Consider the following 16,896-nt stretch of genomic DNA (forward strand, 5'->3'; position numbering starts at 1 on the left):
CGTGTTGAGAAGTTGCAAGCAGCCCAGCAGCTGGTTCCTCACATAGCTGCAACATCGCACCGATATTCAGGGAAACACATGTCTTTTATCACCCTTTCTCTCTAGTTCTCTTCTCCTTTGAAACCTTCCCAAATTTGAGGAGGAAAAAAGACATGGTTTAATCTGAAGAGCAGCCATAATTGAGGATTCTAAATAATGAAGTTTTCTGTAGAATAACACATTATTATATCTACAAGGAAATATCAAATCCATTTTCTTTTAGTGGAAACAGGTCCGGGAAGGTTAGGTGACTTTTTTGGTATCACATAACAGGTTATTTTCAGATCTTGATGAAAAAATAAAACCAAAATATCCAGTGTGGAGTTTTATCCATTTCATGTTTTGAATGAAGATTTAATTATCTTTCTATTTATTGTTTTATTTTTACCACATACTAATTGTACTATGATTCCTTAAAAGTTACGGAAAATTAGATTTACCAATTCCTTCCATTACTCCATAGAGTGCTTTATTTCCATTTGTTCATGATCCTCTGGATGTAGTTCTATGTTTCAAGGATCACATGACCTTAAGCCAATTTTGGACTTGGCTATTTTTGCCACATTTTTAGCGTTCTCTAATTAACCAGATTGTTTTGTTTTCATTTTTCTTAAGGCCTAATTTTAAAAAGCTTGGTGCATTTCCCCATTAAGTAAGTCTGCCTTCTTAGTGGCCGGTTTTACCATATTTGTTTTAATTTCTCTTTTCTCAAGTGAAAAGCCTTACCCCCTGACCACAATATTTCATTTTCAGAGCTTGGAGCAGACAGAACTTATCTCTAAAATCAAAACCAAAGCCAACCAACCCACAAATGAAAATCCCATATGTATTCTGTTTCATTTACATACCCACTTCTTAGTTTAAACATTTCCAACCTACAGATAAATTAGGTGTCCAACAAATCAGAAAAAAACAAACAAACAAACAAACAAAGAATTTGGTAGCATACAAAATTCTTGTATTCTAATTTCTCTATCAGAAATTTCTCTTCATGTAGGTATCTTATTTGCTAGAATATTTAATATCTCTAAATCTAACATTGTCCCAAATATTTTAATTCATTTTATTTTGGGAGACATCTTTCTAGAACATTTTTCTATTCATTTTTACAATAATCTAATGCAATAGACATTATTTGTATAACCAGGAAGTTCAAGCACCACACATTAAGGGTCAGCACTAAATGTTAAACGTATTCCTCATTTCTTCTTCTTCCAAAATGTTCATAGCTCTGTATGTGGAATGGTGGTCATATTCATCTCAAGTGTTTTCAGAAGGCTGTAATGATGATCAAGAATCAACAGAAAAAGCATTTTTAGTGGACATCATTTAACTACTAAAAGACAATTGCTTGATAAGACACAAGTTTTTTTTTCCATCAATTCAAACATTTATGATGTTAAGTATTCCAGAAATATATTAAGTTCTGAGTATTTTTTAAAAATATTTTATTTATTTATTTATTTGAGGGAAAGAGCAAGAGAGAGAAGTGGAGTGGGGGGAAGGGCAGAGGGAGAAGCTGGCTCCTTACTGAACAGAGAGCTCGACGTGAGGCTCAATCCCAGGACTCTGAGATCGTGAACTGAGCTGAAGGCGGCAAACCCTTAACCAACGGAGCCACCCAGGCACCCCAGTTCTGAGTATTTTTAATAAACTGATTTACATCTTAAAATCCTCTCATGATACCTCAATGTCACCGTCATGTAGGGGAATTTTCAGGTCATTCTGTCTCACCCATGTATCACCTGTGTCTCCTGTCATTTAAGCTCTCCAGAGATCAGCTGAATTTCCATTTTCTACTTGTATGAGTTTTAACGTTCTACCTGAAATTTATGCAAATGCAGAGTTTACTCCTTCTGCTGGATTGTCATTCCATGTGACTGTTTTCTGTCCACATTACTCCTCTTCATTCTTCCTGTAACAAATTGCAAAATAGTGCCCATAGTGGTGACCAGTAACAGTGCAGGAGCTGTAAAGGGCTGAATTCACAGCTTAATAAGGTTAGTGCTTTTGCACTGGCTTATGTGTAGCAGAGGAATACTGGTCGCTGAGTTATTCCACCATATTAATACATACTAAAGCAGAGGGCAGTGCTTTTATTTTTTAACTTTCCCGTGGTAGCATGTGGTGACATTAATTGATTCTAGCATCTTCCAGTTCAACAAAGAAATCCTTATAATTATCAGTTTATTTTCCTCCCTCTTCTTTTCTTATAGAAGGAGCATGTTTCCATGCTATACTGATTTCCAGATTTTGTGATGAAGAATTTCATTTGGGGCAAACTGGATATTTTAATTATATTATTTGTACGCTTGTATTTTTTGTCTTTCTTTCCCATGACTGAAGACACTCACATATTCTGTTCATTTTTCTACTCCCTGTGCCTAGAATGGTGTCCAGCATGTAGTAAGCATTTGATAGTAAATATTTTTCAGCTTTATTTATATGAGCAATTATATTTATCCTGTTTCCTAACCATAAATATGGAGAAAATGATTTGCCTAGAGAAGGAAAACAAGAAAGCAAAAAGACCTAGTATTTATTTTGTGCCCTTACATTTCAGGCTCTGTATTAAAAATATTATATTTATCAATAATGTGTAATTTAATTCCTGTAACTGCACAATAGAGAAATCATATTTAGAAGTAAGAAAACATTAATTTAGCTATGTTAGGTAAGTACTTCAAAGTTCTATAGATTGTAAATAGCAGAGTAGAGTCAGAATATAAAATCATTTTTCCCAATGTGTAAAGATTTTTCATACTGAGTTTCTAGTTTGATCAACATAACGACTGTACAGTAGCATATGTTGGTTTGCTTAAAAAGAACCTGAGAATAGGAGAGGAGAAATAACCTCCCCAGAGTTATGTAGTTGGTATGTAATTGAACACTGACTCCTAATAGAGACCTTTAATGGTCAACTAGAGTCCTGATCCTCAGGGGGTGCCAAACCATCAGCATAAGCAGCACCTGTTAGCTTATTGGATATAGCGTGTCTGAGCCCCCACTCTAGGAAGACTAGGGTTTTCCTAGTAATTTGTCTTTCAAGAACCAAATGAAGGGATGCCTGGGTGGCTAAGTTGGTTAAGTGGCTGCCTTCGGCGCAGGTCATGATCCCAGCATCCTGGGATCGAGTCCCACATCAGGCTCCTTGCTCGGCGGGGAGCCTGCTTCTCCCTCTGCCTCTGCCTGCCACTCTGTCTGCCTGTGCTAGCTCTCTCTCTCTCACGCTCTCTCTTTCTGACAAATTAAAAAAAAAAAAATCTAAAATAAAAAAAAAATAAAAAAAAAAAAAAGAACCAAATGAAATATCTGGATGGTGGTGGATCTAATGGCAGATGACAAGCAACTGTAGGGGCCAAACCCAGGCCACCCCCAAGTGTGCCACTTTGGCATAGTGATTATTCTGAATTAAAAGTTACTTATGAAATGAAACAGCTAGTGTAAAAAGAACACTCTGACCCTACTTTATGTCCAAAAAGCAGGAAATAATTCTACTATCTGAAAGTTACCCTCTCTGTACCTGGAGGTAAAGAGACATCCTTATCACCAGAGACAGAGAACCCAGAGCCAAAAAGACTATGTAAACTGTCCTTTACTTTTATTTATTAAATACCCCAGGCCAAATTCTGTATAGAATTCCTTACTACTTGAAACTCCCAAACAACTGAACTGTCCTGCCAATTCCTCATGGGTTTATTGTTTCTTTGTTGATAACGTGTAAAAATTGCCTGCCTTGGTCATTTCTTTGGGTCTCAATTTCATCATCGGGCCTCTGTGTATATGTAATTAAACTTTGGGCCTTTTTCTCCTGTTAATCTGCCTCATGTAAATTTAATTTTTAGACCAGCTGGAAGAACTTTAGAGGATAGAGGAAAATCTGGGCCCCCACAATCTCCCCAACAAAGATTATATATGACAAGAATCCCCACTTAAAAGACCTGTCCTAAACCTGTTCTCTACAATCAGTTGTGATAAGTCCTTAAAACATTACTAAATCTAAATTTAAGAGGCCCAATGGAAAGATTCAACACATTAAAATTTAAGGTTGGAAAATTTTGGCAGGCGTTTTCAGGACAAGGCACAATTTATCACAGGAGTTGTCATTTCTTTGATTTCTTCTCCAGCAAAAATGAGATAAAAGGCTGATGTAAGGTACTGTTGGCACTCTTTGAATGGATCCTGATAAAAGTCTTTCTTTGGACAAAAGAAGCTACTGAAGAAGGCATAACACAATAACACCTCACAGATGGCTCCTAGAACAAGCAAGGTGGGATGGAGAGGGCTTGGTGATTAAGATAGAACACTATGGAACTTGTAGCAGCCAAATCTGTTTTGTTCCTCATGTAGACACAGTATGAAGGTAATTATTCATATGTAAATTGTGTGAATTTCCTCCTATTCTTAAAAAAATGGTCTTATTCATTATAAATAAAAACTAACAAATAAACCCAGCTGAACATTATTCTGTAGATTCTTTTTTAACTTTTTATTTTTTATTTAATTTATTTTTTAATTAAATTATTATGTATTCTTTGCCCCAGAGGTACAGGTCTGTGAATCATCAGGCTAATTTTCTTCTTTCTCTCTCTCTGTCTTTTTTTTTTCTTTTTGTTTTTTGTCGTTTTCTGTTTTTAATGGCACTCTCCTTTTAGATATGACTTCGTGAATAAAAAAGCATATAACATCTGGAACTGCTTAAAATCAATTTCTTTTCTCCTTTATTTTTCTGTTCTATAACTAAAAATGGACTTTCCAATTTGCATCATGCTTTTCTCCCTTCCTTTCCTTTACAAAATAAATAAATAAATGCCATCTGGTCTAACAGCTCAGTTGCCAATTATCAGCCTGAGGCAATCCAAAACTGCCAGATAGTCAACGCAGAAAATATGGTTTTAAGAAGAAATGCTAACAGAGCCTAAGCTGTAGAATACCTTGGCACACTGCCAAATTACTCCCCCATGCAAATACTGTCTTATCTCCTAGGGACTTGCAAAAAATCCTTGCAATCTGCATTATGGTGTCTTAGCACCTTGACTTATCTGAATGAAGATGTCTTAAAGACTCAACTGTTTCATAGTTAATGAAACATATTGACATCTCAGAAAAGCAGATCAGCACTCTTCCATTGGTGCTATAGAGTTTGGAAGTAACTGATTCTTCAACTTGTTTGTTTTCAGGGGATCACAGTACCTTTTTGGCTATGGACAGTGAAGAACAGCAACTTTTTCCTGTTGTACCTGGCTCAACTAAGTTCTACTGAGTCCAAATGTGGTATTATTCACTTATAGTCAGTCTCAGCAGTAAATAATCACTTAGCCTACTTGAATTCAATGCTAATTTGGTTCTTTATTTAAGTTGCAACATTGGGAGGTTTAGAGTCACCTTGTTTCCCTTTTTCCTGAACATCCAAAGCCTAAGTCCTGGAAATTTTACTCCCAGTACTGGCCCTATATCTGCTGCCACTAAACAGATCCAAGCCATTAATATTCCTTATCTGATTTCCATTCAAAACCTTCTTTGTGCTCTTTTGTAACCTGTTCTACCTCCATAGCCAGTGCGGGCTTCTGAAAATATAGATCATACCATGTTACTCCCCTACTTAAAATGAGGCTATATCTGTCTGTTGTACTTAAGAATAAAATCCAAAAACCTTAAATATAGGCTAAAGCTTTCCTAAACCTTTTCCTATGAACTGACCTTAATGTCTCTCAGACCATCTTGGTCCTTTCACTATTTCTCTCCACAAACTAATCTGTTGGATTTATAAGAGCAAACGCCATGTCTACTTTGTTGAACATCCTTGACTCAACACCTAGAAGTGGATGGTATGTGGTCATCACTCAACAAATATTCTTTGAGTTAATTCAGATTGAATCTTAGTTCTTACTATCTTTGTAATGTTAGACAGAAACTAATAATTCTTAGCCTAAATTTCCTTATCTATAAGATGAGACAGGTAATTATGAGTTTTATTGGGAGGAAGAAAGGAGAATATGTTTGGAAACCTCAGTTGGTTCCACAAAATAAAATATGTTGCATAAGTTAACATTAGAGAAATATTTTAATGGAGGTTCTTTCACCTACCATTCTTATGACCTTTGACAAATTCCCTAAACTTTCAAGCCTTGTTTCCTGATCTGTAGAATGGGATGATAGATTTGCCAAAGAGATTTTCTTGGGAAGATTAGATGAGAGAAATATTAGTGAATATTAAACTAGTATATAGTAAGTGTTCCATGAATGGACTAACCATTGTCATACTATTATTGATTATGACCATAAAAATAATTAAAAACTTCTGAGTTCCTTATTTCAATAGTTTCAGAAAATTTCACCCTCACAGGAAATTTCCCCAACAGTATTCTTCGTTGTGTCCTGATTCCATGATGTGTGTACAACTGTATGTAAGAAGCCTAGATTGGGGTGTGGAAAACTTCTTCAGGAGCCTCGATTTGTATATACCCAAGAAATCTTTTTGTTACTTGACACACACACATTCCTATAAGTTTCTGTTTTTCTGCATCCCATCCCTCACCCACCACTTGTACAAACCTTGGCTCCCAATCTTGTTTTAATCTATGATCTATTAAGGATTTGTCATCTCAGTTTTACCTTTCCTTCAAGATCTCCCTTCAAATTATGTCTTCTAACTTCATTTATATAACCCCATATTTCCCTGTTTACATTTTTTGACCTTTGTGTGCTCTGTCTTCACTCTTTTCTAACAAGTATCGCATCACACGTGTACACTGTTTTCCTTTTGAGGACAAAGAAGCCATCTACCTTATTCATCCAGCCCCGTACCTGCGGCATGATTCCTAAATAAATATGTGTGAAAAAATAAAACCACAAGTTTGGGGTATTCCAAACTCATGTCCCAGAATACTTACGTGGGATAGTCCAGTCCTGTCTGAGCCAGTCTTTGCCGCACCTGATAAGAGATATATTTGAATGGAAACCAAATAAAACTTTTACATGGAAAGGTTAGTATTGTATCTGTTTTTCTTACAACTTAAAAAAAGGAGGAGGGACATGGGATTTAGGTAACTTCCCAGGGTATCATGTCTTCATCTGAGTAATAGAAGTAGTAGTAGCCTCAACATAAAATTGTGTGGATTAAAATACTTTCACAGAACTTACCAGAGAAGTGTTCATTACTTTTCTTCTTCCTGTCTCCTCTTATATTAGAATATGAAGAGAATATCTTACAAAAAGTTACAAAATATGCCTAAAACATTTTAGGTGGACTCATTGATATGCACATGTCCTTTTTATTACAGAATGAGGTTGGAGTTCCTTTCTCCTTTGAAATGTTAAAACTGCCCATGTTACACTGTGCGTTTAGGTCGAGCTGAAGGGTGGTAGAAAGTCCTTCCCACCACTCACAGAAAACTGCTTTGAGCCATCAGGCAGAAGGCCCAATTATCTTTACTATCTTACTTTGCATAGATAAAAATGTTGTGATTGCTCATGAAATTACATCGCATCCTTTTCAATCTGTTGACATTTATAGTCTTGATGACTTAAAATAATTTAAAGGATAAAATGAAAATATGAGAGAACTGAAATAGATTCCAGGCAGTGATTTTCATAGCCAGGAGTGGTATTTTCACACTCCAGGTGTTTAGATGAGCATTTTGTATACAGCAAAGCAGGAAAGAGAGTGATAATTATAGTTTAAGGACTTGTATTAGGTTTGTTCAATTATTTCATTATCATAAATATTACTTTTTTTTCCATTTCACAACTAACCAAAACCTAAATTATTTGTTTCTACAGGCAATAATCTTGCTATTTATTATTTACTTGGACATGGTTGCGTTCCTGAATATAATTCTTTCCTTGAGACAACTATACAAAGCACAGAATTATCTCATTCATTAGGATGTAACTGGAAAGAACATCTGCTAGAATTATGGAAATTTTGAATGAAAAATATAGATATTATTTGTGCTCATGGTTTTCATGTCCATATTGCAACGTGAACTAACAAACTATTATTATTTGAATACATTTCATGTACCTTCTTAACTCATGAAAAGAACATGAATTCAGTAACTCATTTATTCAAAACATTTTTATGTATCTACTATGTGCTAAACACAGACTGAAGATACAGAGATGAATAAGTCATTTTCCTAACAACAGTCATGAAGTTCACTCCAGTGCTAATATGTAAATTGATAATACTAAAATGTGATAATTCTGTGGTAGAGATATTATTTAAGAACACTGAAATGTCATCAACACAGAAGAGGATCCCAGAGATCTTGGATGAGGAGACCATCGAGGAAGAGGAGGCTTTAGAAAGAAGAAAGTATTGGGGCTGACTCTAGATAAATAATTAGAAATATCAGAGCTGATCATGAGAAAGTAATGGGGAAATCAAAGCATATTTTAAGCAAAATGAAGAATAATTTGGAAAGCAAGATGTACAAATATGCTTTTTTCAGGGAATTTTAAATCCCTTTTTCTGGTTGGAATTATACATCTGAAGTAGAGGGTGGTTTGATGGTGTTTCTTGATGTAATAAAGACCAAATCATATAGGGAGCGCCTGGGTGGCTCAGTGGGTTAAAGCCTCTGCCTTTGGCTCAGGTCATGATCCCAGGGTCCTGGGATCGAGCCTCACATCGGGCTCTCTGCTCAGTGGGGAGCCTGCTTCCTCCTCTCTCTCTGCCTGTCTCGCTGCCTACCTGTGATCTCTATCTGTCAAATAAATAAATAAAATCTTTAAAAAAAAAAAAGACTAAATCATATAAATTATGAAGAGCTTCCCATATTAAGGTAAGGAGTCTGAGTTTTTTTTTTTTTTTCCTAGAAAGTTATAAGGAGTCATTGAAGGACTTTCAACAGAGATGAGATGGCATTGGATATTTGTTTGAGATTATTAGTTTGACAAATGTGAGAAGGGAGAATTGGGGAGATCCAGGTGCGAGGCAGAAACCAGATGGAGATGACACTATAGTAACTCAAGTGAGAAATGGTAAGTCTTTCAATAGAGGGATCAATGTGTTAAAGAAATAGACTCTACATGGTCTGAACATTCATCAAATGTGATGATATTTGGCAAGGCTTGGAATTGGGCAGCTAGATGAATGATTCTACCATTGTGAAATATAATAAGCGGTGGGTTTGGATCACTGAGATGATATCACGGATTTTATCTGAAGAGTTCTGGATGGTATTAATTTCAGTTGCATATGAATTTCTTTAAAGGAAATCATGCTGTGTCTTATCTACTTATGAAATCATTGGGTTCTAAATTATGGGTGTTTTGCCTTTGTTATATAGAGGAATTAGAAATTTAAAGGGCAATTTGCCATCATATTCCATCAGTGTCATCTTACAGATGAGCAAAACAAGGCTCAAGGAGAAAAAAAAAAATGTCCAGTTCCCAAAACTCCTAAGGATCACCAAATTGATTACTTCACCAGATTATTTACAATCCCAGGTTCAATTAAGGATCAAGGACTCCTATTGCTTGACTCAGAAACTCAAACTGCTCACGTAGTCTTCTCAGGTGTTACCACAGGCCTTGAACCAATTTTGAAGAAAATTCCCAAACATATGTTATGTGATTTCCTGTTCAAAATCTATTAATAAATAGAAGCCAACATTTCTAAGTGTTCCTCAAAGCACCCCTGGGATGTATCTTTTGCTGTGATCTACAGATTCGCTCTTCAGAGACAAACCTTGCTTATTTGGACTTCAGTCATAAGGAGTTGCTTACAGATTGTTCAAGATATATGGTGTGAGGTTGAATGGGTGGGAACTCAATTTCCCAGGAGTGATCTTGGGCAAGATACTTTACTTCTCTAAGCCTCAGTCTACTTCCCCATAGAACAGGAATCATCATGGCACACCTCTCTCAGGAAGTACAATCAAGGCAATGCATGTGAAAAGGCATGGGCTCTGGACCATGTAAATCCCCCATTCTTTCACCTTAACACTTACCAATTATTCAATAACCTGTCATAAGATTTGGTTTTTGTTATCAAACCCCCAAGTCCGAGTTAATCCCTCTTTCTGTGTGTCCCTGTGTTACCCTCTACACACCTGTGATATTGTGATTTATAAGAAATATATATTTGGTCTTCATCCCTATTTCTGGCAGAGTTCCTAAAATCCTTAGAATTTCCTAAATTATGAAAGCCATAAAGGTATCTTTTGTTATGTTCATGAGGTGAATTTTGGACCATAAACCATGGATGAGGGCTAGTTGCTAGAACGGCCAATCTTGGAGTAGAGGGCTTGAACTTTCATTCTCACCCTCTGACCTCCCAGGGAGGGGAGAAAGGCTTGAGGTTGAATCATTCAGCAATAGACAATGCCTATGCAATGAAGTTTCCATAAAAGCCAAGTAAGATAGAAAGTTTCCAGGTTGGTGAACATGTAGAGATTTGGGCAGAAAGGCACATTCTGAGAGGTCATGGAACTCTCAGGCCCTTCCCACATGCCTTGCTCTATGCATCTCTTCTATCTGGCTGCTCCTGAAGTATACCCTTTTGAAATTAACTGGTGATGCAGTGAGTAAAATGTTTCTCTGAGTTCTGTGAGCTGCTCTAGCAAATTAATCAATCCTAAGGAGGAAATGTTGGATATCTCTGATTTATGGCCTGTTGGTTAGAAGTACAGGTAACAACCTAGACTTGCAACTGGTGTCCGAAGTCCAAGGAGGGGTCCTTGGAGCCCTCAGTCTATAGTTGGTCAGTCAGAAGCACACACGGTGACAGACTGGTGTCTGAAGTGGAAGTGGCAGTCTTGTAAGACTCGGGCCTTGACCTGTGTAATATGATATTATCTCCAAGTAGACAGTGTCTGAATTAGGTAGAAATATGGGACACTGAGTTGGTGCTCAAGAAGCGTGGGGGACGCCTGGGTGGCTAAGTTAGTTGAGCATCTGCCTTTGGCTTGGGTCGTGATCCCAGTGTCCTAGAATCAAGTTCTCCATCTGGCTCCTTGCTCAACCAGGAACCCGCTCTCCCTCTGCCTTCTGCTCACCCTACTTGTGTTCACACTGTCTCTTTCTCTGACAAATAAATAAAATCTTAAGAGAAAAAAAAAAAAGAATTGCTCAGTGGTACGAGGGTACGTTCTCCCATATTAAAATTGGGTCCACAAACCCCCCAAAATACCCCATACCATGGTACCTATAAGACTTCATATTTAAAACTGTAAATCGGTTGCCCCCTCTTTAGACCCTCCACTGTCTTTCAATTCCACTTAGGATAAAAAACAAATACTGAGACAGGACTCCTTCCTCTTGCCTCGATTCCAGCCTTATTTCTGAGCGTCCCTGTCTTGCTCACAGTGTTTGAGATGCACAGACTTTCTTTCTGGTCCTCAAACTGGTCATATTCACAAAAGCCTCAGAGACACATTGCCTGCTCTTCTGTCCAGCAGGACAGAAGCCCATCCCGTGTCTGGTCTTCCTTCCACTGGAGCCTCTGTGCTCCAACCTTCATTGACCATTACTCTGTTCTATCTCCTTGCATTGTTCTCTGCAAATAACTTGTCATTCTCTGAATTATTAAATTTTCTACAATGCCTGTCTTAAATTTTTACTTATTATTTACCTATTTACATTTTCTATTTCTTTTTCCTTCGTACATATGTCAATTTCATGTGAAATGTCTCTTTCATGTGTATGTCTCTTCCAAAAAGAGACTTTGGCTTGTTCCAGGATAGCAGAAATGTTTGGAAAACAGAGGCTAGAGTTGAACTTCCCAGAACTGATTCTTGATTTTACTTCTTAATAGTTGTATGGCTCTGGATAATTTCTTTAATCTCTACCTCTTCTCTTAAAAAAAATAATTATCAAGTGCCTAATTTAGAACGTGCCTAGTATATAGTATTCTCCATTAGTGGTATTATTATAATTGTTACTATTGTTCTTTCACGTATAGGAGTGATAGACCCACAGAAGATACTCAACACATACGTACTAGCATAGTGTTTAGATCACAACCAGTGTTCAGCAAATGGAGTGTGTGCTTGTTGCTGCCATTACTACTACTAAAAAGATAATAATACCATTTTTACCATCAGCAACATTAACAATTCTGAGTGTCAGCACTTTGAAAAGATTCCCAGAAATCAAGAACTCTACTATCGCCTGCTTTTTCTTATTTTTTTCCCTCCATACACAGATATCCAATATCTACAAGGTATTTTCAAGAAGCTAGAAATACAGAGGTTAATAAACTAGAGTCCTTGTCTACAAAGTTCGCACTCCAATGCAAGTATAAGCATTTAAAACAATCTCCCTGCTGTTACAGAGATGCAGAGAAAGTGCTTTGGAATTTTAAAGGCAGTGAATTCCCAATCCTTCCTAAGGGGGGCAGAGTGCTTTCACAGAGTAGGCACCAAATGAATTGCAGTTGAACAAAAATTAGGAATTCTTCAAGTAAGGGAGAAAGAAAGGCAAGCCCAGGAAGATACCGGTAAAGCAATCACTATCATGATGGGTAAAGCAATCACTATTCAGGAAGCACAAGGTATTTGGAGGGTCTGCAACAGTGTGCAGAGAGGAGGAACCAGGCTGTGGGGATTCAACTGTGTACGGAGGTCAGAGCAGCAACTGCAGTGGTCTGGGGACTGAGTTTTATGATAAAGTCAATGGGGGAACATCAGAGGGTTTTAGACTGTGGAAGTCAAATGATCATATTTGAGCTAATGTAATTACCTTAGATTAAATTATTAATTTAATTAACTCATATAATTAATCAAATAAGATTAGTACTTTTTTTTTTCTTTTGGATGAGCAGGGGGAGTAGAATTGAGACCATCACTTTGAAACTTTCTTTATGACATTTGTAATTGGAACTGGGCTGAGGTGGCACCAGTGAGGAAGGTACAAAGGAAACAGATTTTTAGAGCATTTAGGATAGAGGGTCAGACAAACCTGGCAGCCCTAGGGACATGATTATTAAGAGAGGGGAAAAAAAACAAAGTTCCAGCCATATGTCTATTTTGGAAGACGACATCTGTATTTCAGCTTTGTACATATGGAATAATAAGAGTTTAAAAATAGGTCAGTGGCACACAAGTCAGAATTTGGAAATGTCACTTTTGATTTGTGAGGCACTGGTGTGTAAATTTTAAGTTTTAATTTGTTAGTAATGTATGGACTGTTTTCTCTGTGCATACATTTGTGCCAGGGTTTCTGTGGAGGGCAGCCCCATTGGTTTAGTGAAGATGGTACCAGATTTTTGATTTATCACCCTGGAGTCATTAATAGTATCACTCCTTTTTCCTTCACTAAAATCCTAGTTTCCGTCATTATTATGTGGTTTCAAAGGTATAAGAAATCAAAAATTAAAAAATTGAGAGCTTTCAGACTCAACAAGAATTTATCATCTGGTGTGGGAGGCAGACATATTTGAATACAATTAAAAAAAATGTCACCAGATTGAAGAAGAACAAGAATAAAACATATCAGGATTCCAAGGTCAAGAGACACTTTTAATTCCTGTCCTGGCTTCCTGGGCAAGGCCACTGTGATCCTGAGTCCGTGAATGACCCTTTGTACAAGGACTTCTTATTAAATGCCCTTCCAGGATGATGGCCTCCAGTAGACCTAGCATGGTGTACTAAGTACAAATGCAGTGTAAGGCAGGCAGAGTTACCTCCACTTAGAGAAGAGGACCCCAAGGCGCTGGCAGGGTGACAGTCACTTGTCACATGGAAGGGGGACACGAATGCCTCGAGCCTCATGTGAAAGATTGCTTCCTTCCCACGGCACCAGATTGCTTTCTTCTTCTTTAGAGGACGGCAGCCTTGTCTGGAGAGCCTGAGTGGAGAGATGCATGATGCCAGGCATCTCCAGGGAGAGCTCTATCTTCTGTCAGAGCAGGGGACAGGGAGAGCTCGATCTTCTGTCAGAGCAGGGGAATGAAAGAGGCTGCTCACTGGCGATTGGTGCTGAGCAAACATGAGTGAACCCACTCACAGTCGAAACAGCTAAGCTGACGTGATATTCAAAGTGAGCCAGGAGGAGGCTATATTAAGTGTCAAAAGTAGCATTCAGAGCGAGCAAAATTAAAAGCTGTCAGATGCGACTGCGTTAATAAATCACTGAAAAAAAGATCTCAGGCAAGGCCTGCCCCTGCCGTGAAGTGAAGAAAAGCTGGATTCAAGTTTCTCGGAGAGACACTATGTCCCTTCCTTAAAGAGAACTTGTTACTTTTGGCTGTGAATGTTCTGATCCAAAGAAGGACAATTAGTGCCTGATCAAATGACTACACATAACACAGCCATTTGTTTCCTGAGACTTAACAGTATCCTCAAAAAGAACGAAGAGCCAAATCCATTCACTGAACAACGTTTATCGATTTTTGACTCCGACAAACACAATAACCAGTGCTGTGTATGCAGAAGTGAATAAAACACAACCCTTGGCCTCAAAGTGCTGTGACCAAGTAGACACTAAGCCTTTGGCGAAACCTAGTAAAGAACACAATAGTTCACATCAAGAGTAAGGATATTAAAAAAAAAAAAAAACCCAAAAAAAAAAAAAAAAAAAAAACAAGATTGACTCGGATACGACCTCTGATTTGGACCTTACACTTCCCTCTGAGAAGAAATTTTAAAATATGATTTCAGGAATCCTACTCAATGGGATAGCTCACCTCTCTTACTCAGTTTGGGCTGCTGTAACAAAACTCCATAAAAATATATTTCCCACAGTTCTAGAGGCTGGAAGTCAGAGGTCATGATGCCGATGTGGTCTGGTTTGGGTGAGGTCCGCTTCGTGATTTGTAGATGGTGCCTTTTCACTGTGTCCTCACATGGTGAGCTGATATGGCACTAATTCCATTTATGAGGTCTTCACTATAATTATCGCCCAAAGAACCCACCTCCTAATGCCATCACTTTGGGGGGTTCAAATTCCAACATATGAATTTTGGTGGGGGGAGTTCATAAATTATCCAAAGTGGATTTCTAAGAAAGAAAAGAGACACTAGTGACCATAACGGGACAATAGACATAAACTGGCACTGTGCCAAATAGATATGCAGGACCAACTGGGAATCATCGGGCTCTACACGAGAAACCATCACTTTTCAGAAACCCGGGATGCATTTCTTTGGGTTTGGCAGGTACGCACTGTAGGAGCCACATACATCACTCTTTTTTTTTTTTTTTTTTTTTTTTTTTTTTTTTTTTTTTGTCTTTTTCTCTGACCTTAGTGTTACACTTAGATGAACTTTGAGTACTTTTGAGTACTCTCCTTTCAGGGTAATATCCTTACCTATCCACTTCTTACTGTGATAAGACAGAGGAGAGGATGGTGATGGCTGCTTACATTAAGGCCTCAGTCCAGATGTAACCCTCACTTGGTCAGCTGCTGGCCTTCCCCGGAGGGTTTCAGACCCTCATTTAAAGAGACATCCATCAGATTCTCTTGCTGGACTAGGGCCGTACTAAGAAATTCACCGTATTTGTTTCATACAATATACCTTCCAGATATTTTACAGTCCGGATTCCATGTTCCAAGACTCCTTCTACATCGATACTATACAGTTCAGCAATAATAAAAGTGTGCTTGTATATAATGGGCACATGTTGTTTCTGTTATCAATGTCACAATGGTATGATGAAATTATGCCTTTCCTTTTCTGTTACAGCATCAGGGAAATCCCTGGGTGTGAGACGCTGGGGCTCACAGGAATTGTTTGTGATGTGGAGGGTAGGTTCTACAGAACCATCTCTCCACGGGTTAAAATCTCACGTGGTCCTTCACCAAAGGACCTTCACCAAAGTCATCGAACTTCATCGACACCCAGTTAACGCTGGTGTGTAACTCCTGCAACCGCTGGTGACACAGACATTTTCAAAAGCGCTACTCTGAGGGGATCAGTCAAACCATGGTTGATGAGTAGCTAGTTCAACAGAGAATTTGAGTTGTATATCATTCATATGCTCCCTTCTTATTTTGGAGATGAAAAAGAGAATCTTTCCTGAGATATAAATAAGGATTTAATAGCTCCTTTAACATTAAATAACTCTCCCTATACAATGTATTCCAAAATGCTTCCATGAAAAGAGCCTGAGAAATTTTGGATATCCTGCGAATCCTGTTTTCAACTAACACTGTCTCATATTTAGCTACACGCTTTCTATAACTAAGAAATGCAGGGAAACAGCTTCCATGGTGATATAATGGGACACATAATGTCCCATTATGCCAACCTTACATTTCTCTTCCTGAAACATGCAGTCTCTCATCTGGAGTTCCCTGTGGTGGTTTTAAATATGACCCTAATGTTCTTGGATAATTAATACCCGAGGAGCTTATTTATATGACGAAATCCTACCTTGAACTTAAGCCTGATACTACAGTGAGATGGGATTTGGAGGTTCTTGGTGGGAAAATAGTTTATACTATGTTTGGGAGGAATGTAAACAGTGTGTGGCCAGTGGGCGGATTGTGGCAGTTTTAAATCAGGGTCTCAAAATTCTTTGATGATTCCCTTTGAATGGATGGGTTATAGTCCCCGTTCCCTTGTATCTGGGCTCTACGACTGGTTTACAAACAGAATACAGTAGAAGTTATACCCTTCCCTTTTGGGATCCCAGGCCTCTGGGAATGCTTCATGCTAAGCACCTAACTTCAATGTTGTGAGGAAGCCCAAACTAGCCCAGAAAGAGAGAGACAACCCTAAAGACAGAGCTTCCAGTCAACGAACCTGGTTGATGTCTGAGTGGATATACCAAATCAATCACCAGGCATGTGAGACCTCTCTCATGTTCACTCATTCAGATAACTCACCTCCCAGCTTTTAAGTCTATCCAGGTGAAATTCTAGATATTAGCGGGCAGATATATGCCATAAATACAATGCCTTGTC

Source organism: Enhydra lutris, unplaced genomic scaffold (assembly GCF_002288905.1).
Source record: "Enhydra lutris kenyoni isolate GAN:26980312 unplaced genomic scaffold, ASM228890v2 scaffoldscaffold14, whole genome shotgun sequence".
NCBI lineage: Eukaryota > Metazoa > Chordata > Mammalia > Carnivora > Mustelidae > Enhydra > Enhydra lutris.